The sequence below is a fragment of the Neofelis nebulosa genome, chromosome 15 (genome assembly GCF_028018385.1).
Source record: "Neofelis nebulosa isolate mNeoNeb1 chromosome 15, mNeoNeb1.pri, whole genome shotgun sequence".
NCBI lineage: Eukaryota > Metazoa > Chordata > Mammalia > Carnivora > Felidae > Neofelis > Neofelis nebulosa.
In genome coordinates this window covers 17773141-17783283 of record NC_080796.1, presented here as the reverse complement: position 1 = coordinate 17783283, position 10143 = coordinate 17773141, and the positions used below count along the sequence as shown (strand labels likewise).

Below are 10143 nucleotides of genomic sequence, written 5' to 3'. Positions count from 1 at the left end.
CTGTGCTGGCCGCTATTTTAAGTTCTATGCATCTATTAACACATTCAATCAACGCAAGGAGGTATTAGCATGCCCACTTTCCAGGTGAAGAAATTGAGGCACCAGGAGGTTCAGCAACTTACCCAGGTCACACAGTCAGTGAGTGGTGGATTCCTATCGACACATCAGAGCCTGTGCTCTTAACCTCTTTTTATTTCAGCCCAGTTTCACGGTTGAGAAAACTGACCGCGTGAACGGACGCGTCCAAGAACACAGACCAAGTAAAGGCAGCACCAAGGCCTATACCCAGGTCTGTCTGATTTTGAAGGGGGCTTACTCCACCCAAACCAAAAGAGTGAATTTCCTGATGTTGGATGGAAGCTGAAATGAACCTATAGAAAAAAAAAGAAGAAAGAAAGAAAGAAAGAAAGAAAGAAAGAAAGAAAGAAAGAAAGAAAAAGGAAAGGACAGAACCTATAGCTTTCTCTGGACTACCCAATCAGATTTGCAAAGATGAGACAAAGTTCCTCACAGTTTGTACCTACAGGAAAAAAAAAAAAAAAAGCTATAGAGAAAATATACAAAAGATACTTTGTAACTCCCTCGAGGTTTTCAGGATCCACATTTGGCTATGTGCTTTATTTATCAGGGCCCTTGTCCTGTTTCTTACCATTACCCTGCAATACCCAGAGGCCAGGAATATGCCCTGAAGGGCCTAACCTGGTTCCTTGTGCAGAATCAAATCAAATAAATATTGTGGAATTGCAACCACCTGCCCGGTGCAGCATGGGAGCGTCCTCAAACAGGACTCCAGCAGGGAAGCTGAGGGGTGCAGCCGTGGGCCGTGGTTTAGGAGGATCAAAGACGGGGAGGGATGTGGCTGCAAGTTACAGGGAAGAAAGAGCGGGGCAGCGGCCCCGAAAGAGAAACAGTTGCTGCTGATCAGTTACAGGGGCTTGCCGCCTTGCCTTCCCCCTTAGAAACTGCCGGAAGGCCTCTGACCTTTTCTTCTCTCTTCGGTCTCCTGAGCTCCCTCCCATGCTGCACGCCCCCTCCTATTGCCACAAGGCAGTTCTCCCCGCCATCCCCAGCCCCACCCCCGGAGCATCGCCAGATTTAGGGCTCTGCGCCCGAGCACCAGGGCTGGCTGCTCCGGGGCTCGCTCCTCCAGCCCCGCCGCGGGCTCCGCATTGCGGCGGTGCGGGCGCCGAACCTCCCAGCGCGCTTTCCCGGCTGGGATCTGCAGTGCGGTGCCCGCCCCGCCGCCTCCCTGCCCCCGCACGCTCCCTGGGGCCCTGCGCCTAGCTGCTGCCGGCCGGTTGCATAAGCCCCGCGGCGCAGGGGCGCTGAATTCAGCTTCCCGGTCATCCAAACTCCTGGCCAGACGGTGAAAGCTGCGATGCTGCTGGACCGTCCTCCCCTCTGCAGCTGTCAAAGAGCCGCGCCCCGAGACCACGGCAAATACCCTGTGACAGGTCAGAAAGGCGGCCTTGCCTCCTCGTGAGCAGGGAACCCTTCTTCCTCAGGAAACGGGAACACTTGGGAAGGGCCCCCCCCCCCCCCCCCCGCGCAAGCCTCCCCGCACCTGCAGGACAGGTGACGGTCCCGCCCGCTCGCGTGGGCCAGGGAGAGCCAGCCAAGAGAAAGGAGGCACAGACTGGTTTGTGCTGACTCTTGTCGATTACCCCATAGGCTAATTGACGTTGTAGGTAATTGCCCCCAGCATGACTTTACCAGAATGTTCTACCCTGGAAACAAGAATTTTCCCCAGCGCCTTGAGACAGGCCTAATTGCCTGCAGGCAAGCATGAGGCACCCAGCCCCTCCTCTCCCACCAGCCGCAGCCACTCTCTTCCACCCCAAGGAGCCTCTCCGTTCACACTGGAAGACCAGGCTTCAAAAAAAACCTGCCCTCACCTTCATGGGGACGCTCCTTGTCCTGCAGAGCAAGAGGCTAGCAGCCCAGTTCACCAATCCTTCTGCCTTTGTTAGATGTAGGTAGCCACACCCACTGCCTTTATCTAGCAACAACAAAGCATTTTGCAGGGTCTGCTTCAGTGCCCCCACCCCCACCCCAGGCAGCAAGAATGACCTAGAACCCCAGTTTGTCCTGGATTAAAGGGAGCACATGAGATTTTCAACTGTGAAAGTCCTGGGCGGACTGAGACAAGTTGGTCCCCCAAGGCAGGGTAGAGGACAGCAACGCATTTTTTTCTCGGTGACTTGAACTCTGGACTAAAAGAATTTTTTTTTTCCTTCCCAAAGTAGATGAGAGAATATTTGCTCCTTGAGGCGAGGCGAGGAAGAGGGACATCTCTTCATGAACAGGTGAGAAATTTGATAAAACTTGATTAGGGATGTAAAGAGAAGTCTGGGGGGAGGTATCCAGAACCCTAATGGGCTTAATAATGTCCAGGGCATTTAATCTTCAGCTCTGCCTTGTTTATGCCAGCTGGAACCGGGTAAGCCATAAAAAAAAAAGGCTTCCATATCCAGGATGGCAGGATGGCCTCCCCACAGCCCTCCCCTGGCTCTACCCACCATATACCCCAGCCACCCCCACTCAAACTTAGAATAGTCACAGCAGGCTTCTGCATGGCATTTTCTGGGCATCGAATGTGGCTCTCTTGGAAGCAGACGGCTGCAGCATAATGGAAAGGGCCCTGGCCTAGAAGTCGGGACACCTATTTTCATCACAGCGCCCTCCCCCCCCCCCCCCCCCCCGCACTGTATGACCTTGGGCAGGCACTCAACTGTAAAGAGGAAAAAACAGTCCCTGCCCCATCCTTCTCCTGTTGTTGTGACTGAGCTTCTAATGATTCCAAAGACTTAGACCCTCACCAGCAATTCCCAGGCTGGCTTAAGTCCGGATGTCCCAGGCTAACCCACTTTCACCCCCATGTCAAGACTCATCAGATCCACCCCATGGGATTTTTTTTTTTAATGTTTATTTATTTTTGAGACAATGCGAGAGACAGAGTGCAAGCGGCGGAGGGGCAGACAGAGGGAGACACAGAATCCGAAGCGAGCTCCAGGCTCCGAGCTGTCAGCACAGAGCCCGACGCGGGGCTCGAACTCCCCAACCGTGAGATCATGACCTGAGCCGAAGTCGGACGCTTAACCGACTGAGCCGCTCAGGCGCCCCTCCACTGGGTTTTTTTTGTGCATCCTCTTCTTGTACGTTTGCATACTCTCGAATAGAGCTCCTTGAACTCTGAGGTTTTCAGTTAAATGTCTTTCCAGATATGTTTTGACTGAATTCACACACCATTCACAAGAATTCAGTCACATGGTCAGACACCCAAAGCTAGGGGCGGCGTGGAAGCCAGCCTTAACCAGAGGCTAAAAGCCTATAGCAACAGCTCAGATTTGGGGGCACCTGAAGATCCGCCGACCTCGGAAGAATTTGGGGGGCTGGACTCCCTCAACGATGAGCGTTTGAACCTTGAGCAGGAAGTTTCCCACTCTCTGCCACTTACTATGCGAATACCCTCAACTTCAAGTTCATCATCCCTGTATCAACTCTACACACACTGCTTCATTTAGAAAGTATTTCTCGAGTCGAGCACACTGCATGAATATGTGGTTCAGGAGAGGTTTGCGAAAACTGAACGGAAAGATGGGCAAGTGATCAGAGAACTCTGGCCCAACCAACTGGTCAGCAGAAAGGCTACTCGCCAAGTGGTTCGGATGATAAGCAGCCTCAGGGCTCCCTGAGATCCGTTGCTCAAGCTGGTGCCTATTCTTGGCTTACGGTCTCTAATCCACAAAATTTACATCACTGTCTTCACTTATTTGGCCAATAATTTATGAAATTGGATTATTGTCATTTCGGCCTGTTGTGTGCTTGATGAGATGCACAAGATGTGTACAGAAGCATGATGAGATCCTGCCCCTGTAAATTGCCAAGTCTCCTGATGTGTATCTTTCCATTAAACCTCCCTGGCCCGTCCAAATTGGGTTTTTTAATTTGCATGACGGAGGCTATATTCATTGTAAGTTGAGATGCTCAACGCAGAGACCTGCTATCTCTCCTTCTTCTCTCTTAGTTTCTTTCTCTGCCTCCTGATGTTTTCGAAAGCTTTCCTTGTTCTTTTGTCAAGGAAAGGACGGGAAGCAAACCTCACCTGCTACGTCTGAGTGTTTATTCTCAGACCCGTCGACGGCAAGACAGAGAGGCTGGGCGAGGAAAGGGAGCAAAGCGTGAGAAATTGCAGCCATGTGAATTCCAAAATGAATCTGAAATATCTCTGAAGCTATAATCTATGTCAAAGCAGACTATAATTAAAAGAAAGGAAAACAATAGGCTCTTATCCACAGCTTTGTATTTTCTATGTAAAGGAGGAGCGCAGGCATTCCAGGAAATAAGTAAACTGTGCCATTTAAGGAAAAAAACCCAACATATCTTGTACTTCTGTGCCTTTGGGACAGGGACCACTATTTGTTCCTTGGTATGTGTTCCCTGCTGAACTCATCTGATACTTGGACAGAGACTGTATTTCCCACCCTCCTTGAAGCTGAACTTGGCTGGCTGGCTACCTTCCGGGCAATGAGCTCTAAGAGGAAGGGGTATGTGCAGCTTCTGCAAAGTATCTTCTAGCAAGCAGAAGCGTGCCTTCCCCTTCTCCTTCCTGCTGGGTGGATGCAAACTTGGGAAAGGAAGGTGGATGAACCTGGTTCAGTGGCTCTCATACCGGGGGAGAGCCACTAGGAGACCCGTTATGACAAAGAGAAAAAAAAATCTGGTTTAACCCACTGGTATTTGGGATTTTGGCCACCCACGGCTCAACCTACTCCTTAGTGATCTACGCCTTCAACTTGTGGAAGAACACCTTTTATTCCGTCCACAATTAAAATTGCCACAATTACCGTTGACTGAGACAAATATGTGGAGGGTGTTACTTTCCTCACAGTTTTAGAAGGTGGTGGTTTTCGGAGCCTCAAGGATATATGTGAGAGAGAGGGTTGGGGCATGATTCGCTTTAATATGGTGAACAAAGCAGCCTGTGGGAAATAGATCTGTGTTGTAAATGTTATAACATATATTATGCAATAGGATATGTATACTTTACATATCCCATATATATAATATGGGGAAATATCTACATAGGTGATAAATAGATACAGATAAAACACCACTCAGCGAAAGATGCAGTGAGCCAGGGTTCCAGGAGAGGCACTGTTAACTAGCTAGCAGATGTATAAATTGGTAAGAGGTTTTGGAATCAATTTGCCAGTATGTATCAAACCTTCATGTTTATTCTCTTGTATACAGTAATTCCATTGTTTGGGAATCTATGGGAACAACGTGGGCAAAGAGTGATGTCCAAAAGTTTCCTCGCAGCGCTGGGTGCTACGGGTTCAGACCATAAACCCACGTGCCAAGAAATGTCAGAGTTGACAGTTAATGGTGTCCTTTTGCACAAGCTGAATTTCTTTTATAAAATGTTTTAACGTTTATTATTGAGAGAGAGAGATACAGAGCGTGAGCAGGGGAGGGGCACAGAGAGAGGGGGAGACACAGAATCGGAAGCAGGCTCCAGGCTCGGAGCCCCGCGCGGGGCTCGAACTCACAAACCGGGAGATCATGACCTGAGCCCAAGTCAGACGCCCAACCCGACTGAGCCACCCCGGCGCCCCACGTGAGCTGATTTTCACGGGGAAAGGAGCTTCCGGGAGGGAAGCCCGGCTGGAGGTAGGGGCCGATGGAGAGGGCCTCCATTCAGGCCCAGGGGTCAAGTCCACCCTCGGCGGTTGGGGGGGGGGGGGGCGGGGGGGCATCCACACAGGCTGGAGATGCTTTGCCATAAAGGAGCCGGCGGCCTTGAAAGCGCGGTGCGGTGCTCAGGAAAGAAGCGGGGCCCTGGCGCGGAGCAGCCGTCGCTCCGGGGAGAAGCCCGCTGGGGGCGGGGGGGGGGGGGGGGGGGGGACCGGAGCCGCGCCTTGGCAATGGAAGGGGCCGCAGCTGGGGGACCCAGCCCCGGAGCCGCTCTCGCTGCACGGGTGGCGGGCAGGTGCTGCCCTCCAGTGGCGGTGAGGCTGGAGGTACGGCCGGGCCGGGAGTGGACTCGGGGGTGGGGGGAGAACCGGGGGGTGGGCTGTCCCGGACCCCCAGGCGAACCGACACGGGGCACGATGCAGGTGGGGCCGCGAGCGCTGCGATCTGAGCTACCGCCGTCCCATTTGCAGCCACGGGTCGGAGCAATAACTGAAATGTACGATTAGGGAGAAAAATGAAGTGAAGTCGGATTTGTCGCATCACCTGTGGCCCTGACATGAACCGACGCGCCGCATTATCTTCCCTGTCCGCCTAAGCTTTCCCGGACGTCACAGGTGCTGCCAGCCCGGATACTGTTATTTCTCAGCAGGTGTCTGGATCTGATCAGTGGGTGGCACTTTTCGTGGTTTGCAAAGCGGAAGGAAAGGAGAGGCCATTATTTCTGGCGGGAGTTCTAGGCATGCGGGGGGGGGGGCGGGGGACGGGGGCGGGGGGGGGCCAGCCTCTGGCAGGTGCTCAGCAGCAGTGGCATGGCAGAAATAATTGGGCTTCCAGACCTTGGGCTTTGCTGTTCTCTTCCAAGTGCTCTCCTCCAAGGCGACGCTGTATACAAGGTTATATAAGCCTCACATTTCCTGCATGAAACCCCTCCGTATTGAAAAATGTGGAGTGGTCTCTCTCAAAAGTAAATAAATGTTTAAAAAAAGTTAAAGAAAAGAAGAAAAAGTACATATATAGTATATATAGTATATATAGTATATATATATATATAGTATAGTATAATCTCAACTATCTGAAATACACAAATAGAAATATACTAATATGTTTTCTCTCTATGGGTTTCTAGGTGATTTTGTTTTCTTCTGTATATCTGTCTTATTTTTTTTAATTATCTACAATAAGTGTATATGTACTACTTTATAAAAGGAACTAATGTATGTTATTAAAATCGCCTAGGGGTGCCTGGGTGGCTCAGTCGGCTAAGCGTCGACTTCGGCTCAGGTCATGATCTCACGGTCCGTGAGTTCAAGCCCCGCGTCGGGCTCTGTGCTGACAGCTCAGAGCCTGGAGCCTGCTTCGGATTCTGTGTCTCCCTCTCTCTCTCTGACCCTCCCCCACTCATGCTCTGTCTCTCTCTGTCCCAAAAATAAATAAACGTGAAAAAAAAATTAAAATCACCTACAGGGAAGTTACTTAAGTATATATTCAACACTCAGCATCCGTCACAAATTCAACATCCCATGCAAACACACTGAAATAATACTGTCTTCTTGGCATCTAATATTCACCATTTTTTGGTTCTTTTCCCACCAGCCCCAAAACAAGTAAGCACTGTTACAATTTCAGATCTGAAAACAGGAAAGCCCCCGTGCAGGGACTTCCCAAAAGGTAAGCTCTGGAGGTGGCAGAAATTTTGTGAAATTATTCTGGGGGAAACTGTTCCCCTCTCACTGCAAAGGAGAGGAGAATCTACCTCTGAGTCAGTGAGGGTTTGATATTGAGAAGGGATTTTAAGGGTCTTCAAGTGTCTTTATGTTTGGGTTTGCCCTTAATTCTTTTCCTTCATTTCGACAGCATTGCGGGGCGAGGATGGCCACACTCCAGCTTTATGTCGTGGTCACAGAGTAATTGTTAGGAACAGTGCTCCCTTTGACTTCCAAAAGTGTCTCAGATTACACAACAATGTGTGTGTGTATTCTGTGCAAGACCTATCCAACCCCCTGTACCTTATATGTTTCCCTTCTCCAGGAGTTAGCTGGGCCCCTTGGGTTCCTCTTAAAAATGAATGTTTTATTTAAGAAAATACTAGTTTCTTGCGTATCTGTGTTCCTATTTATGACTGCGTAACACGCCTAGCCGCTAGGAAATTCTAAGCAGTCATATCAAATGTAACCCTATAACCATGTCTTATTTTTCTCTCTATCACCAGAGCCTTGTCCAGCAGCACTTTGAAGAAATGAGACAACCCTGATGGAACTGAACTGAATTTGTTGTGTTACTAACGGAGCTGATAGAGTAGTCCGTTATTAGGGTTTATCTATCTATCGTTTCTGTGTCTGCGGTTTTCCAGTCAACATCTGAAGAAGAAATATTGTTTTGGTGGGGATTTTTATTTGCTTTTTAATTTCCCTCTTATTTCTTCATCGTACTTAGGGTCAGCATAGAACAGATGCATCCATCATCTGAGGCACTGGGCTGGATGCCGGTAAAGATAAAAAAAATCATTAACACAGAGACGCCGCCTTTGAGTGATAGTGTAGTACAGAAGATCAAACATATACACGGCACGTTTCTGGTTTGTCAGGCATAATCTTGGTAACCTACATGCGTCTGCATTTTCTACCTGTTACCTGTCTCCTTTCTTTGCTTCTCTACGTGAGCTTGAGGGGTGTTTGGCGGCAGGATGGAGTGCTAATTTCACTGAGGAAGACATATCAGTGAGGATCCGAGCCCATTCCTAGAAAGGCCTACAGACACTCGTGAAAAGGACTCTCGTCCCTCAGGACAAGACAATCCCTGCATGGCAAGTGCTAGGTGAACACCATGGAGTCTTAAAGGGAAAAGAGGTGAGATGGGCTCTGGAGGGACAAGGAGAGGTCTTTTGCAGGAAGTGAGGGTGAACCGGGTCTTGCGATGAGCAGGAGGATGGCTCTTCCAGAAAAGACCACGCTATACAGACAGAGCTTGGGCCTTGGAAGAAGTTCTGGGACCCCAGATGGGGCACAAAAGCAGCGATGTGATTCCATTGCCGGGGATTGGAGGAGACAGTCACGTGGACACAACTGGGGGGATGTCCCAATGGTGGCTGCATGGAACAGCGGATGCCAGTGTGAACCGAGCAGTGGATGGACCCTTGCTCCCATGCGATGGCTCTCCCATATCTCCTCAAGCTAGACTAAACCCTCGGATGATAATGGCGGTGGGGAGAGAAGACTCCAAGTTGGCTGAGAAGACACTGCCCCATCCTAGCAAAACAGGGCTTGAAATTAACATTGGAGAGAGATTTGGAAAGCAAAGAAAACTAGGTTTCTTGTACACTTCTGTTTGCAGACTGAAACGTACACTTGCTATTTGTGTCTCTGTGATGATCTCAAAGATGACAAACTCACTAACTGTTCATGCCGCTGGCTTGGGAAGGGGGCAGGGGACACACTTGTCTCCAGGGCCCATCATCAGTCCTGTGGTACATGTGACTTAAGAGATTGACTTGCAAAGCGGGGGTTGCGCAACAGAACAAAGTGGGTCTGGACGCTTTCCTACCATCAAACTTACCATTTGCCTCGGTTCCTCCGGAACCCGATGGACAGTTTTCCCCGCGGTGCTAAATTTGACATTTCCGTCCCCTCATAAGCGTAAAAGTGGAGGTGTCCGAGCAAACAAAAGATTTCTTTTAATGATGGAATTAAATGTGTATTACACCAGTCAGCATACATGTTGCTTTGTTTCACGGAGCCTGTGGGTATCGTGTATATAACTACACATTTCCAAAAATAAATACATACTATAAGAACAGTTTGCATCACAGTGTTCTTTAGTACCTCAGATTTACGAGCCTTTCTTGCCAAAATCAAGTCAGTGAGCTGATTTCCAACACGAAGTGGTCCTGCCTCGTGGAAGGCAAGGGCTCGTCAGGAGAAGGAAACAGCAGCAGAACCAGCCTTCCCCAAAAAACATATTGTGAACACCAGCCTGGAAAATAGGCAGACAGGGTGACCGTAAATCCCCTTTTCTCAATTCTCTTGAAATAGGAGTTGGCCGAGCCAGTTCAGATTACCCACGGGTCATTTTGCAGACATCTCTCGGGTGGGGACAAAAATCTCGCCAAACTCAGAACCACTGAGTGGCGTTTACGATCTGTCCCTCTTCCCAACATCTTGAGGTCCTAGTGACACCTACCAATCGTAGCAGCTGGCCGCGCACTCCCTGGAAGTGAAGGCACAGGTCTATTACACTGAGGCGGGGCAGAAATGGAAAAGACGTCAGCCTGCATTTTTTTTTTTTTTGGCTTAATGTTTTCTTCTTCTCGTGGCTGAGACTGTAGAGTAAGTAGGAGCTCGGCTCCGAAAGAGGCTTCCAGGGTTGCCTCCAAGGAAAATCAGCAGCGGCGGATGCTTCGTATTAGCTGTACTAAAATCTCACTTTGTTTCACCTGGTTTGTTTCTTCAA

General features: G+C 49.7%; 1 long non-coding RNA gene across 1 annotated transcript; it reads left to right on the top strand.

Moving 5' to 3' along the window:
• Positions 1 to 837: 837 nt before the first annotated feature.
• Positions 838 to 9487, top strand: LOC131495753 (uncharacterized). Its single transcript, XR_009254095.1, has 4 exons — positions 838 to 1454; positions 2247 to 2306; positions 7291 to 7365; positions 8131 to 9487. It is a non-coding gene; the product is annotated as an uncharacterized LOC131495753 (long non-coding RNA).
• The last annotated feature ends 656 nt before the right edge of the window (positions 9488 to 10143 follow it).